The sequence below is a fragment of the Camelus ferus genome, chromosome 17 (genome assembly GCF_009834535.1).
Source record: "Camelus ferus isolate YT-003-E chromosome 17, BCGSAC_Cfer_1.0, whole genome shotgun sequence".
NCBI classification, from domain to species: domain Eukaryota; kingdom Metazoa; phylum Chordata; class Mammalia; order Artiodactyla; family Camelidae; genus Camelus; species Camelus ferus.
Window position 1 is genome coordinate 35,596,317 of NC_045712.1, and position 15,707 is coordinate 35,612,023.

The following is a 15,707-nucleotide window of genomic DNA, read 5'->3' on the forward strand; positions in this document are numbered from 1 at the left end:
GGGACAAAGAGTGCAAATCAAGTGGATAATACTAACACACGTGAGAAAAATCTACATTCAAGGACATAGTCTTCATTAATGGATTCATATGTTAAGTATATTCAAAAGAAGAATAAGTCATCCTTAGTTTTTGATAAAGAGAAAATGCTTTCAAACACTTTTCTGGAGACAACATGAAAACCAGTTAACTACAGCATCCCATAAATCTGTACGAGCTTGTGAAGCCATTCCATCCAATAGAAATTGCTATAAAACCTTAGAAGTCGGTAAGTTAGTGTTACCTGGAAAACTGGGTTCCCTTCTTGGTGGGTGTGGAGCAAAAGACACAATCAAGTCAAAGAGCTGGAGAAGGAAGGATTTATTGCAGCAAATAAGGAGAAACCGGGGATCTTTCCCAAAGCAGGGTCTCCCCAGGCAGCAAAACTGGGAAAGTTTTAAGCTAAGAGTACATGCATATTCATGAAGGCACTTGGGTGTGGATCAAGGTCACAAGGGTCAGAAAAGTCAACATTATCAACCTTAGGTTCCAGCTAACCGAGTGGTTGAGCACCCGAGGAAGGTTTAAATTCTGCAAAACAGCTCCAGAAAGTGTTTCACACTAGCCTTTACCATGGAAACACAACTGGGAGTCTTTACAACTGATTTATCTTTGCTGCTGTTACTTCTCTTGCCTGATAACATCACCTGCATTCTTATGTTCCCTAAGGATCATTCATTACTGAGACCTGTTCCAGGGCAAGCCCTGTGGCCAGGCTTAGGCCACAAATGTCTTCTCTTATATCAAGAAAGCCATGCTTTCTCTGGGGACCCCTACTCTGTCTGCTTACATTAGCAAAATGTCCATTCAGAAAATCCATGATTTGTTCCCGGGTTTTGGCAGCTTGAAAAAAAAAAATCCATGAGTTTGCAGATTGGCCATTTGATAAATTGATCACTTAGCTACTTGTCTGGCAGAAAATTGCTTCTCTTTCTTTTGAAGATGGGTCTTCCAGGAGGTAGATTTAAGCCATAACACAGGGTGGAGAAGACTCTGGGCTCTCCTCGCTGCAGTGCACCCTAAGTGCTGTAAAGAAACAATGCTGTTAAGACCTGATTTTGCCAACATGTCATGCCACAGTTTCTTGGGCTTTCAAAGCCTACATTGTGTAGCACATGGTTCCTGTTGTGGGGAGTGTGTGGTATCCTCAACTGAGCTGCCAGGCAAGCGATGAAGGCGGGCTGACCTGAATCACTGTGGTCTTGAATAAGTGTCATGGGCTTTGTTGCCCTGCTGTGTCTCTGAACATTCTATGCCCTTTTTTTGGCTCCTGGTCTTGAAACATTCTCGACGCACCATCATCTTGGTGCCCCAATGGTCTTTGTCCCCTATCCTGGGCGGCAGGGGCAGATCTTCTGCTCTGAGCCTCACCCTAATTCCCTGCTAAGATGGAGGCCACATTTGTGACCAAAGTGACCACCTGTTTTCAGTCCTCGTCTGTTAATTTAATAAGTATTTTTGAGCACTTCTTGGGCCAGTCTTTGGGGCAGCCATTAGGAAACAATGGAGAACAAGACAGACATGGCTTCAACCCTGTGGAGCTACTTTAGGGTTGCAAGTGACAGAAACCCACTTTGTGAGTGGCTCCTGGGATGTTTTGTGGAATCCAATAATGCTTTGGATGACCTGGCCGCGGAAAGGCTTGAGCCAAGTCAGCCACAGCAATCTCAACAACCTGAATCCTGGGAAATTTCACGAGGACGCTGCCATTGACCTACGTGGATTATTCCTATTCCTACTCTCTGTGAACATTGGTTCCAAAGCTGAGGGTAAAGAACTGTCTTATGTTCACCTTCGTTGCAGTCAACTCTCAAGGGAGGTGGGGCCAGTTGGCACACATGGCACAAACACGGCTGGAGGACCAGCAGTTCTCAGAGGAACAGGAATCATGAGCTGGGCAGAAACTTCCAAAAAAGTATTAATTGCAAGGATCTTGAAGTCCAGCAGGGGAAATAAGCTTCTAAGGAACTAATTTCATTTAATCCAGCCTCATATATGCTTAACAGAGTGAAGCCTAGAGGTGGGTGGGTGTCAGGCATGCCTTCACTTAGGAGGTGACATTCCTACTGGTTTTTGTTTTTAAATCAAGTTTATTACATTCAATATATACAGTAATATGCACCCATTTAAAATGTAGAGTTCAGTGAGTTTTGACAAATGTGTATACCACGTCATCTCCATCTCAATCAAGATATAGAACATTTTAATCACTTCAGAAAGTTTCTCGTGCCTCTTTGCAGACAGCACTCCCCTTTGTGCTCCAAGTATCCACTGATGTGACTTCTATCACTATAGATTAGTTTTGCTGATTCTAGAACATTCCATAAGCGGAGTATGTACTCTTTTTCCATCAACACTTTGAGATTCACCCACATTTCAACTGGGTTTTGAAGACGAAGAGGAAGAAAGAGGAAATTGCAGGGATGGAGACATAAAAGAGCAGAATGGGCGGAGTGTAGCTTCAAGCATCAGAATGAGTTTGTTGTGACCCAAGCCTGCAGTCCGGGGGCAGTGGCAGCAGGGGAGCTTGATAAAGAGCTGACAATGTTAAATTCTACCTGAGCCAGGCACTCTTGAAAACCATGATGGTTATGAAATCCCCCGACTCTTTTGTGCTCTGGACATGGTTTACTGCAAACAAACATCCATTCGCCTATGACGTACCTAAGACTCGAGGATGCTCCCTTTGTTTACCTCTGTCAAGGCTGGACATAGCCCTTCTGAATTCCTGTTCTTCAGCTTATAAATGATCGACTGAACTTGCCTCCATTTATCAATCAGAACAAAACATTGGTTATTCAAATGTCGAGCTTCTTTCATTTCCCAGTCCCCTTACTTTTGACGCACCCTCAGCCTGAGCCAGCATACAACCCCTCCTGAGAATAGGCGGCCTCAAGGTAAATCATTCTCTGATTTACAACAGTCCATCAGGCCACCCTTTCTTTCCGCTTTTCCACACCTAGTTCTTCCTGGCTTTCTTCACTCTTCCCAGGAAGGAAAAACTCTTTGCATAACCCTTGAGACTCTTGCAGATCTTTTGGTAGGAGCGGTCTCCCCATTGCTATAGTCTCTCCTCTTCCTCCTCCCCCACCCTTTGCAATATTCCTTTTGAATAAAGTATCTCCTTACTAAGTCTGGATTTGTTTTCCTATTTGGCAAACAGGCTTCTATTAGAATCCTAGCCCAAAAGCTCTTGAACTTTCAGCAAGCCACTAACTTTTCCTAGCCTCTGTTCTGTCATAGGAAAATGGGGATTATATAACGTTTACCTTGTAGGGCCTTTGTGGCGATTAGAGACGAGAAACCATGAAAACATGGTAGATACTCAATATATAGTAGTCTAGAGAGCTACATCAGAGTCATGGCTTTATGTCAGATTAAGTTTATACTCACTATTGTGTCTTCAACACTTGGCCAATACTAGCATATAGTATATGCTCAATAAACAATTTACAATGAATGACTATCCCATTGATGGAGGGGAGCTTTGAGAATAGTGCCTGGTTTAGGAAGAACAGATTGGTCACTGTCAACTGTCATCAGCCTCCAGGTATTAAAAAGGCCTATCTCTTCACACTTGCCACCCTAATGGTCCCTGTGATACATTTGATGCTGCCTCTCCTGGAAAATGGAAATGATAATTCCTGTCATCCTCAAATTAAAGACAGAACGAAAAGCGATTTTTTTTTTTAAAGCCTGACGGGCGTATACATTCCCACAGCTGATAAGATAAAGTCTCTAGATTAGCTCTCACAAGGATGCCTGGCCCACCTCTTGATGCCCCGCCTTCCCCACGTCTCAAGTCCCTCCCACTCAGCCGGGTGCTAGGGGCTCCTTTACCCGGCTGGTCCGCGGCTCCGTGTGCGCACGCGCGCCGCCGCCGCCTCCGGGCAGGCGGGGGCGGGGCCCATTGCGTCATCCGGGCGCGCGCTGCAGACAGCGCCGTGGTTGCCGGAAGTTGGGCCGCGGTAAGTGAGCCGCGCTGGTGAGGGAGGAGTGGGGTCCTGCGAGGTCGGTTGTGGACGCCCGGGGAGAAGGGGAGAGCTCGGCGATGAGGGCGAGGGTCGCGGCGCGTCTGAAGGTCCTCCTCCAGGAAGGGGCTCTCCCTCCTGTAGGGAGTCACAGACTCCGGCTCTTGCCTTCTTGTCTCCAGTCACGTCCCCTCAGGCTAGTTCAGCCCGGGGTCTCCTGACTAGGGCGCTCCTGCTAGTTAACTTGTCAGTCCCTCCTGTCCTCTGGCAGCGAGTGCTCAGAATCTCCACGGGAGATAGGACGCCTGGGCGCGCATCCTGGCTTTGCCCAGTTTTGCTGTGTTGCTGGCGCGTCGCTGCCCTTGCTGAACCTCTCTTCTTCCTTCATCTGTCAAAGAGGAATGAGTATAAGGTCATTTATGAAGCGAGGAGGCTAAACTAAGTCACTTCCAAAGGCTTTTCTGAACTGAGGTTCTCGATGCCTTGGTTTGGTCCAGGGGTTACAAACTTCAATGCTTAGCCAGTCAGGTAAGGTAAATGGAGGTGTGAGAAAGTTCTGGTGTCCGAAATAGAGTCGAACTTTTATTTTTACTGAATTGAGTTTTATGAACACAATACTAACAAAATGGTGTTGGAGAAATGAAACCAAGACTCCAGTGTGTGTGCACATACGCAATGTCTTTAAATTTTTTTAATTTTTCTTATTTTTGCAATGTCTTTAAGTTTGAACGCTGGTGACTAATACAATTTTTTTTAAACATTGGCAACTAATTTAATAAAGTATATTTTTAAAACTGCAACAGACACCAGACATATCTGAGGTTGCAAGTTTCAGACATCTGGGTACCAGACTCCCTTTGCCTTTGAATTCTTGGGTTTCTTCTATGACACCCCTGCCCACTGGTTAAATTTCTTGAGTGGCAGAAAGCTCACTACTTCTAGTTATTCCTGTTTGGTCTTCTCCAGCTCTGACTCTTAAAATGTCTTATGTCGAACTGAAAACTGTTACCTGGTAATCTGAGCTCATTGTCGTTCCTTCAGGCTCTTGGAATCTCTCTTCCACTTAATTTTCCTGCACGTGTTTGAAAGGTGCTGGTCAGTCTTCCTCTTCCCACCTTTCTTCTCCAGGCTAAGCACATTTCATTTATTTACCCAGAGTAAAATGTGCAATGACCAAGAGTTTTGTCTTGTTTTATTTACAGTTATATTCCCAGTATATAGAAGAGTGCCTAGCATGTATATGTTCAATAAATATTTATTGAGTAGATGAATAAAACAAACAGTCGATTGCCTGATGTGCCAGGCCTTATTGTAAGCACTGGTTGGGTAGTGACAAAATAAGACAGAAAAGAACCCTGTTTCATGGAGCCTATTTGATGGTTGTGGTACTGGTGCCAGCTGTGGTGGTGATTGTCAGTGATACGATGCTGTCAATAATACAGTACTTTTAGTGGGTAGCAGGTGTTTCAGATCCTGATGGATGCTACAAAAAAAAGACAGGGTAATAGGATGGAGAGTAATAGGTGGAAAGCAGATGGAGCTATTTTAAAAGCCAGCTGGTCAAGGATGACTTTCTGAGGACACGACATTTGCACCAACACCTTAAAAGCCAGGCTTGTGAAGTCTCATCTTGCCTTATTGTTCCCTCATCTCCTAACTCTGTGCTCTAGTCTTGTCAAGCTGCTTATAGGTTGTGTCTTACCTGGATCCCTTTGCTTTCGCTGCCTAGAATGTCTTCTTTTCCTCTTCTGTTTTTTCTGGCCAACTCCTCTCTGTCCCTCATGTGACATGATTTTGAAACGCTTTAAGGAGCTGAGTACAGACAGGGCTGTCATTCAACCACAGGTCCTTTTACTGTACCACCGCCAGCTTCCTATAATAGAGAATAAGCACAAATATGAATTGAGCTTCTGTGGCATGCCCGGCACTGCTCTGCAAGCTGGAAATACCAAAATGAGTGAGATACACATCCCTGTCCTCAAGGAGTTAATTTTTTTTTTTTTTCAGTCAAGGAGAGAAACCGCAGCACTATGGCATGAAGCTACTGTAGAGGCTTGCTAGAGGAGGGCTTGGGTGCTTGTAAGTCAGACTGAGGCATCAGTAGGCTTCTGTGAGGAGCTGTTGCTTTATCCAAGTCCTAAAGGATGAGCAGGATTCATCAGGTGAAGGTGGAGGTGGGACGATATTGCAGACATTGGGAGCAGCTTGAACAAAGGTGACGATGAATGACTTGCATGTAGTTCCCCCAAACTAGAGTGCTAAGTTGTAGAAGAGGTGATTCTGGAAAGCCAGGTTGTGTGGATCTTGTGTGCTACAGCATGTGAAGAACACAGACTCTGGGATCTGAGATACTTGTGGACCATCACTGGCTTTGCGCCTGAGCTAGTTTTGTGACCCTGGGTGAGTCACTTCATCTCTAAGCTTCAGTTTCCTCTTCTATAAAAACAGCAAACAGACACCTACCTCCAAGTATTGTCATGAGAATGGAATGCGATGATATGTTACCCGTTTATCCCTAGTAGATAGTAAACAATAAACTGTAGCAGTTAATATTACCATGTTAAGAAGCTTTATTTTGAAAGCTGGGGGTGGAGAGTGGACCACTGTTTTAAACAGGAGTGTAATATGGTCTCATCTGTTTTAAGTTACCCAGGCGGCATTGTGCTGATTACAGTGGACAGGGCAGGACCTGCAGGGAGACCAGTCAGGGCACTGTTGCTGTGGTCCATGTGACAGAGGAGAGAGGCCTGAACCAAGGTAGGGGCTGTGGGGATGGAGATGGGTGGGTGGGTTTGAAAGACAAGGAAAGTGGGATGTCCTGGACTATAACTGATTGGATGATATGGGGAGGGCAGAAGTCAGGATATTGAGGGTGGGGTGGGGGATGAATCCTCTGTGTGGAAATAAGTAATAAGTTATTTGATCAGGGGTCCTTGATCAGTTATCCCTGACGTCAGAGATTTTATTTGAAACTCTCAATGGCCTCTTGACTTCGCTAAGTTGCAGACATCAGTTAAGGGTCCTCAACATCTGTCGTTACAGACTTATCTCCAACTGACCTATTGCTTTGCCTTTTATTCTAATTCTGTGAAAAAATGGTGTTTGTTCTAAGGCTGATTCCTTTGCTTATGCTGAGGTTCCGTCTCCTTTTCCTCAGGACCTGGTTCCATCATTTGTCCTATTTCTTCCCTATTAACTAGCCCCTCTCCGTTACTCTCATTTTGGGAAAAAAACCAAACACGCTCCCATTAACCTCTGCTGCACCCTGTCATGCCTCGTCTTGCAACAAGTTGCCACTTCCACTTCCAGAAGTCATCATTCGCTGAAATCCTGTATCACGCCTCCCCCAAAACTGCTCTCCTCAGAGTCAGCAGACCTCAGTGTGGCTAGAACCCCCAACCTCTTTGCCAGCCTTGTACCTTTTGCATTCTCAGCCCATCTGACGTCGCTCATATTCCTCTGCTTGTGAAAACCACTCTGGATTAAGTGCTTGGAAAACAATGATAAATGGAGGAAAATGACAAACTGACACAGTCCCTTTCTCAAAGAGCTTTCATTCTAGTAGAGTCAGGGAAGGCTTCCCTCTAGTGATGGTTGGGCTGAGATTTGAGGGAAGAAGAGGAATTAAGTAAACGGTGGTGATGCAGTTGGACAAGGGCATTTTAAGCTGATGCTGAGGCCGTGGGGTGTTACTAGAATTGGAGACGTGGAACTCAGACAGCTTCCTCCTTTTGCCTGGAGTGTCCCCACTCCCACTGGTAGCCTTCCTCATCCAGTGTTGCTGGTTTCAGATCGTGCTGCCAACCAGTCCCCTCTCCCAGCCATCAGGAGGACATTTGGAGGTGTGTGGAGCAGTTTTATTTTGTGACATGACTACAGGGCGTTACTGCATGTGAGAGGGTACGAGGGATGCAGTGTGGGGGGCTAGCGCTGCATGGACAAGAACTGTCCCTCCACAACCTGTAAAATAATGTTCCTTGAGAATCCACTGCCAGTTCTCTTAAAAACCTTGGCTCAGGGGTTTCTGTGGGAAACATCCCTGCCTCTTCAGTCTAATTTCAGTGTCCCTCCTCCCTCCCATGACACCCTGTACAAACGCCACACTGCACTGTGCTTCTCTACCTACAACTGGCTATACTGCCATTCTTGGTCTGTCTTTCCCTCAAAACTGTTAACTCCTTAAAGCCAGGGACTGTGGCTTTTTGCCATTAAGTCCTGAAATACAGCATAGGGACCAATGCGTCACAGAAGTAATGGAATGGAAACCTCAGTGCTTCTGGCGTGTGTTTCGTTGGTGGCGTTAGTTTTCCTTTTGAGTGCCTGCTGTGTGCCAGATACATGCATTTTCTAATTGAATCCTCTCAATAATTCTGCACCACAGGTGGTGTCCCCTGTAAGATGTCCCTGTAAGATGAGGAAACAGGCTCAGAGAAGGTAAATGACTTGCCCAACATTGTGTCTGGAAGTAGCAGAGGTGGGATTTGAACTCAGGCTCTCTCTGGCTCATGAAGCTCTGCCCTTTTTTTTTCCCCGCCCTTTTGTATTGTACTGGCTCCAGTTTATCAGACTGCATTGTTGTCCCATTGTTTTGTTTGTTTGTTTGTTTTTTGGACTGAGTTTTAAGGTCCTATATTTACCTCTATGAAAATTTTAATCTTGTTAAATAGGCCTGTCATTCCAGGTGGTCAGAATCTTTTATTCTGAATTTCTGTTATCCGTCACATTGCCTGTTCCCTCCTCCTTCGTGTAGAATTCATAAGCAAACCTGTATCGTTATTCAAGTCACTGGTGAAATGTGGTTATAACAATATCTTACTGAATATATTTGTTTATGTGTCAGTTTCCCTGCTGTAACAAGGTTCAGTACACGTGAAATACTTAGTAAGTATTGATGAATATACATTCACGTAGACAAATAAAATAAAACTAAATTGGATAGGACCCAAGACTGAGCCAAAGACATCCCTGTTAGCTCCTTTTTATTAACATCAGTTCATTCCTTAACCAATATCCTTTGAATACAGTTATTTTACCAGTTCTTAAATCCTTGTAATTATGTCAGGGTCCAATTCCTGCATCTTCATCTAGGATATCTGGAAAAGCATTATCAGAGACCTTGCTGAGGCCCACGTAACCTAGCTCCTTTGTCTATGGTTCTTCTGTGATCAAGGCAGGAACGAAATAACTGTCACAACTTGTTTTTGGAGAAACCATAGTGGCCTTTTGTGATTACTTAGGGCTGTTGCATACAGTTGTGCAAGTTGTACACTGCTCAAGAGAGCACGTCTGAGAAGGTCCCATTCAGATCATAGGCGTTGTGGGTATATTTTTGTAAGGACAGTTTTCTAGCAGACAAGGGTAAAGATATCTTGAGCTAACTTAATCAGTGTGTTGGAGCAGTCTACTCAGAAAAGGAGGTAAACTGTCTTGAGGACGGGGTGCAATTTTCTAATTGCACAGAGGTGCCATGTGGACTAGAAAGGACTACATGACACCTTTCTTAGGAGCAAATTCTCTCTCCAGTGGGCTACAGAATCCATCTGTATTCTCCTCTTTGGAAATCAAATATTTTGAAAATCTGAAATCAAGTGTTTGCTTGGCCCAGTTTTTCAGCACCTCTCTCATCTTCTGGGATTCCTTAAAGATCACCAGAAGTGAAAACCACAAAGACTCTATTACTCAGAATCAGGCCTTCATAACCCAGCCTGCTTTTAGGAAACCATTGCAGATTTTAGTTGTTGGTTGACATAAGGTCTCTTCAGTGATTCGGGTGAATCCAGGTGGCTGCCCCTCATGTACAGAATGGACCAAGGTGACCCTGTTGGTTGGTGGACATAACAGAAGGACTCCAGAGTGGGCATGCTGTTCTCCATCTTCTTGGTATGATCTCTCTCTCCTCTTGCCCAGAATTTCTCACTTTCACTCTTGCTCTCTCACAGGCCCCACGACGCTGGTCCCCAGTGCATCCATTCTCAAAAACTGAGGCAGAATGAGAGAGCAGATTATTGGTGAAGGTTAAGGTTATTGTAGCAGAAGGAAAATGAAATAAAACAAAAGACAACCAACTCCCAGCAGTAACCAGTGAGAATGAAGGTTACAGTCTGAACACTGTGGAGGGGGCTGCCGGTTCCCTGGTTGACCTCCCGAGGCAGCAAGGAGTGTGGATTCCGTAGGGGCCGAGGCGGCCACGGGATGAGGAGTCACCTCGTCCCTAAGAGGGATTATCCTGACTGCTCATCTCATCAGCTGTTACCTCCTAATGTCACAGTCACTAAAAAAGCCATTTGGGGTGACTTGGTGTCTGGCAGAGATATCAGTTTGGCTCAGGGGCATCTTGACTCTAATGTACTTTTTAAAAGAAACTGAGGCTCTGTACCCAGCTGGTTCCCCTGTAGGAGTCCTGAGTTTTCATTTTCTGGTAAAGCCGCATCTTTCATCTTTCCCATATGTTTGGAAGGAAAGGCTGTATAAAGCTCCCTCTTTCGCAGCCTTGCAAATTATTTCCCAAACTCATGAAGCTGCAGAAGCATCACCAGCCTACAAACACACATCGGCTCCATGTGCCTCCCAGCCCTCTGCCCACTCCCGCGGTCTCCACCTCCTTTGTACCCAATCAGCCGCTAAGAACATATTCTTGTTGTCAGCGGGACTTGGTCATGTGGTCTGGTGCTTATTTTAATGACTGCCAGAGCTCACAGCCCCGCAGCTGGGAAAATGAGAACAGAAGCCCGCTCTCTGTGCTCCGTCTTGGCCCCGAGATGGTACTTCAGGGCCAGATTGTGGTTATTTCAGCAATTCTGTTAAGTGAGCGGCCCCTCATGGCCTTGGAGAAATTGAACACTCCTAACCCTTTCGCACTTGCTCCCCTGGACCTCCCCTGGGTGATCTAGAGCAGGAGACCATCCGTTTTGTTTTATTTAAACTTCTTCTGGGTCTGCAGTACTCCTAAGAGGGAGATGAGACTTCAATGAGGCCTGCTCGAGGCGGAGAAAGTTTTCTTAGCACGGGAAAGGGCAGCCACATTCCTCAGGCCCCGATGGACGATGGGGAGGCAGGGTAACAAGAGACAGTAGCACCTGCCAGGTATTGACTGCTGACTGCAAGCCAGGCACCCGAATGGGCACATCACACACTTTCTCATTCAGCCGTCCCAACCTTGTGGGTTGGGTATAGTTATCCTCATCTTACAGACCAGGAAATCGAGGCACAGAGGATGAAGTTACCTGCCCAGTGCTACTCAGCCAGTGAGTGGAGGACCTGGAACTCATACGTGGGTTTATCTGACTGAGGACCAGTGTCCCAACCACCTTAGCTTTTAGCATCCTTTCTCCGAACTGTTAAAAACTCCCCTGCCCTCCCAAAGCAAACAAGCAAAACCCCAGCAACACACGTGAAAAATTACAGTGAGAGATTTGTAGGTTAGTCAGGCTGGTCTGTTTTTCTTTTCTCCCCTCAAGGGTCTAGTTTCCCTAAAGACAGGTTTGTTTGTTTTCTAATCTCTATGATTGTCGCTTGTTTTCTACCAATTTTACTTCTTCATTCCCCCAAATCCTACACTGGCTTGGTATTTGCTGCGTCCAATCCTGTCCGCCCCCTGCAGAGGAAGAGCAGTTGGGCTGACTCACTCCAGGAAGCACTTATGCTGCAATTAATTTTATGAGCAGCAAAGCCAAAATACTTTCATCTTCAGCATCTTTAATAACAAAATGCCAGAAAATTTATGGAAATGATATTTCATTTCCACTCCTTGTTTAGAGCAATGAATTTCTTTTCAACAAAGCTAGATTTAAATAGGTCATCTGTTAACTGTCGAATATAGGAAGGTTCTCTGCAGGATTGGTATGGTTTGAATACAGGGTCCTCTGTTCTTTTTTGTTCAGGTACCTCATTCATATAGTAAGCTGCACTCATCGTGAGTCTGTAGCTTGTGGATTATTACCTCCTTACATGCCTTGTAACCACCCCCCAGCTCAAGGTACACAGGATATTTCCAGCTCCCCTGGAGGCTTCCTCGTGCCCCTTCCCAGTCAACAGCCCCACCCCACCCTGTCTTTACTGTTCTAACTTCCAGCACATTGACTGGTTTTGCCTGGTGAATGAATATCGAGTAGGCTGGGTCTGTGCAGGCAGGTCTTAATATTTTACTTTGGAACATTTTAAAACTTACAGAAACCTTGCATGAGTAAGACAAAGACCTTGCATATACTCTTCTCCCAGACACTGCATTCAGATTTTATCCCAGTAACATCCTGAGCAGAGCATCAACTGAGGATCGTGCATTGCCCACAGGCAAGTCTTTCTAATCTCTTTCCCTCTGGAACACTTTTTAGTCTTCCTTCTCTTGACTTCTGAGACCTTGACACTTTTGAAGATCATGAGCCAGTCCCAGTCATTTTGTAGAATGTTTTTCAGTCTGGGTTTATGTGATGTTTCGTCCTGATTAGACCCGGATTACGTCTTTTCCATAGGTGCTGTGCTCTTTTCGCTGTGTTCTGTCAGAGAGCACACAGTGTCTGTTGGCCCCCTTACTACTGGTGTTAGCTTCGATGCCTTCATTAAGACGGTGTCTGCCAGATTTTGCCATTTTAGAGTCATTTTTTCTTTCTCGTAGTTAATAATTATTTTATTTTATTTTTTTGATGAAGAGCTACTTTGAGACTGTGAGCATAGGCTTTTAACTTACATAACCACGGGGAAACTTTCAGGGAGAAAGACTTACTAACTACTTTTGTATTTGGTTAAGTAAAGTTTCACTTAAACTGATTTGTATTTGCACATTTTCTGTCCTCCAAGATCTTAGTCCTAAAAGATGACAGGTTTAGAGCCCTTCTGTGTTATATGGCACATCTCTGCGTGTTCCTGGTGTTTTTTTACCCCAGTCTCCACGTTCCTTGGTAACAAGCCTGGAGTTTGTCTTCCGAATCACAAAGCCCTGGGTTTTTTCTTTCTCCTATTTCTCTTGGGGAAGGTACTCCTAAAAGGTTCCTAGAGTTCATCTTTGTGACATTTGAGAGCCACCGTGTGAGAGACCAGGGTGTATCTAGAGGCTTACGGACCAGGATCAGTATCTGTGGACTTTACAATCAGGTTGATGGAGGCAGAGAAGTATGCAGAGTTGAAGAGCAGCACGAAGTGGAGAGGTAGCTCCAAGATGGACGTGATTGACTGTGGCTGATGGGGGAGGCGCAGGAGAGGAGTGAAGGGCGTGAGCGGTGGCTCTAAGAAGGCTCTCTAGAGCAGATAGCCCCTGTGCCGGGTTTTGAAAAGTGCCAGGGCGATCACGAGGGCAGGGGTGCCTTTCAGGCTTGCGGAGGCAGGATGGCAGGTGTGTCAGAGGAACACCAAGTGGCTCCATATTTCTTCAGCATCAAGTCAGAGGTGAAGAGTGGCAGGACCACCAGGGTGGCCCTAGAGAAGGTGGGAGGCAGTAGCCAGGATCCAGGATCAAGTGGGAAGGAACCATCGGGGTGGCGGTATGCCTGTTTAGAACACGGGATGCTGCTACTGTAGTCTTTCCTGCATGTGATGAGCCTCAGTAAATACCGAATGAGCTTCATCTTGGCTCAGTGATGCTCGCATAGGTGAGAGTGTCCTGTGTGGGCTGTGGGTATTGGTTCATAAAGACGTATTTGCAGCATCACACCCTGCATGTCGCAGATCGCCTGTGTGGCCTCGGGCTCTGGTCTTGCCGTCTGCTTCCCTCTCGGCAGCCCCTGCACATCTCTCCTGCCCTCTGAAACGATTCTGCCAAAAATGCCAGTCTCCCTAAACACAAAATACATTGTTGCCACCTTCAAAAAATCAAAAAAACCAGGTTTGGAAGATCATCTAGTCCAAGGTCTGTGGGCCAGACCCTACCCAAGGCCTTTTTTGTGTGTGCAATTCATGAGCTAAGAATGTTTTTTGCATTTTTCAAGAGTTGTAAAAAGGAAGAAAATATGGCAAAAACTGTTTTGACCTGCAGTGCCTAAAATCTTTACTATTTGGCTCTTTCCAGGAAAAGCTTGCGAACCCCTGGTCTCACCTGATTGCCTGCTGCAGTCATCCTTAGTGTAGTATTACTTGGTGAACAGTCGTCTAGTATATACTTGAACACTTCCACTAATGGAAGATTCATCATCTCTCTGGTCAGTCTGTTTCCTATTTGGACAAGTCAAAGGCTATTAGTAATTTTTAAACTCTGTTGAAATCTTGTCTGCACGCAGCATCCAACTGTTGGCCCTTTTGTGGGGAAGAAAGCTATTATTTCATGTCAGCATTTCTGAGCTCCAAATCTATTCCAGGCACTGTGCTAATTAATGTCTTACATATTTCTATATTGTTATTTTACACACACGGTACAAAATTCATAAGGCAAAAAGGTCATAGCATGAAAATGATTCTCTCCACAGCCCCGTCTCCCGACCCTACAGCTTCCTTCCTGGGAGACGTTTCCTGTGGGGGGTTGATGTTTAAGGACAGCACTAGCGCCAAGGTTAGGTCCACTTGGACAGGAACTTCTGGTAAGCCCCTTGCAGTGGCATTTCTCTGAGCTCCTGCTTGTGTAAGTTGCTGAGCATGACTTGGTTTTATTTCCATAAAAGCCTGAAATTTACCAGTTGTGGTGGTAGCCGCAGCCCCAGAGGGTTCGTATTGCCTAACCACCCACCTGCTATTTCAGTTGAATCTTAACTGGATGTTTTGGTTACTGCTGGGTTTCTTCTGCTGCTGGGATTCTTTTCCATTGCAGTGTCAAATCCTCATCAAAGCTCCTCTTTCACTGGAAGTAACACAACCCTCTCTTGTGTAACTCCTGGGTTTCACATTCTGAATTATTACTAATATTATTATATTATTATATTATACTAATATTGAAGTTTGATTAAAAAAATAAACCTTTTAGCTTTCTAAGCTAAGCAGAGGCCTCAGGTCTCACCTGCACTTTTCAGGGTTACATGGGCAAGCCTTACTTTTCAGGGCGCAGGTCATGTTTGGATCAGGGGTAGTTACGCATAAATGCCTTTGGATCTCGGGCCCATCTCCCACTTCCTCCAGAATTCCCTTCTGATCATTACTGTTTAAATCTTCCTTTCTAGTTAAGGAAGATGGATGTGTAGGTTCCTGAATGATACCTTTATATTTGCAAATCTTACTTAGGTATTTCCAGCAAATTCCTAATCACTTGTTGCTGCCTTTGCTTAAGATCTTTCTGTTGCCTTAGCCTGTCAGGCAACAGTTTAGCAACTGGACACCAACCACATCCTCTTGTGAAATAGGCTTTTGGTTTCTGCTCATAATTTCTTGGAGACCAAATAATGTCAGAAAATGAAGGATGTGCCTCTTATGCAAATTGCTTTCTTAGCATGCCTGTCCATTATCTTCTGTGGTCCTCCAGAGTCACTTTTTCCTCGCTGCTGAAGTGTGATATGGAGTAGAATTTTCTCTTTTGTCTCTGGCACTGGTAACATTCCATCTTGGTGGCGTCAGCAGGTCACCAAAGTGATGCCGAGTTCCCGCGGACCTTTAAGAGTAAGTTGTGGATGACTGAAATGTGCAGGGCTGTGATGACCTGTCCCACAGAGGAGTTCAGATGAGATCCATTTGTCCCACTGTCTGCTGCTGTGTTGATTCTTACCTCTCTGAACCTCAGTTTCTTCCTCTGTAAAATCAGAACTGGCACTTCTTAGGGCTTTGGGGAGGAGTAGATTCAGATGCACGCC

The 15,707-nt window shown here is 45.2% G+C and overlaps 1 protein-coding gene across 11 annotated transcripts in view; it reads left to right on the forward strand.

Annotated features, from left to right (window-relative positions):
* Positions 1-15,707, forward strand: part of ATG7 (autophagy related 7) — a 307,849-nt gene that overhangs the window by 76,392 nt on the left and 215,750 nt on the right. For 2 of the 11 annotated variants that reach the window (XM_032458959.1, XM_032458960.1), the window contains exons 1-3: positions 3,916-4,005; positions 6,654-6,765; positions 8,390-8,442. The exons of 1 other annotated variant lie outside the window; for it this stretch is intronic. The gene's annotated coding sequence lies outside the window, so the exon portion shown is untranslated. Of the gene's footprint in view, positions 1-3,913; positions 4,006-6,653; positions 6,766-8,389; positions 8,443-15,707 lie in introns of those variants that run through there. 8 more of the 11 variants (XM_032458962.1, XM_032458966.1, XM_032458969.1 and 5 more) reach the window with 7 other exon arrangements.